A 263-nucleotide genomic window follows, 5' to 3' on the forward strand; every position below is an offset into this window, starting at 1 on the left:
GCGCCCCGCTGCACGCACCTCCCCCCGCTCCCCGCTCCCCCCGCGCCCCGCCGCACGCCCGCGCCCCGCTCCCCCCGCGCCCCGCCGCACGCACCTCCCCCCGCTCCCCGCGCCCCGCTCCCCCCGCGCCCCGCCGCACGCCCGCGCCCGGTCCCCTGCAGCCTGGCGGCGCGCTGGGCTCTGACCGGGCCCGTCTCCGCCCCGCCTCTCCCCGCGCCTAGGGGACCTCATCTGGGCTCCGCTCCTCTCTCCTCTGGCAGGAC

Source organism: Miniopterus natalensis, chromosome 8 (assembly GCF_054644295.1).
Source record: "Miniopterus natalensis isolate mMinNat1 chromosome 8, mMinNat1.hap1, whole genome shotgun sequence".
Taxonomy (NCBI): domain Eukaryota; kingdom Metazoa; phylum Chordata; class Mammalia; order Chiroptera; family Miniopteridae; genus Miniopterus; species Miniopterus natalensis.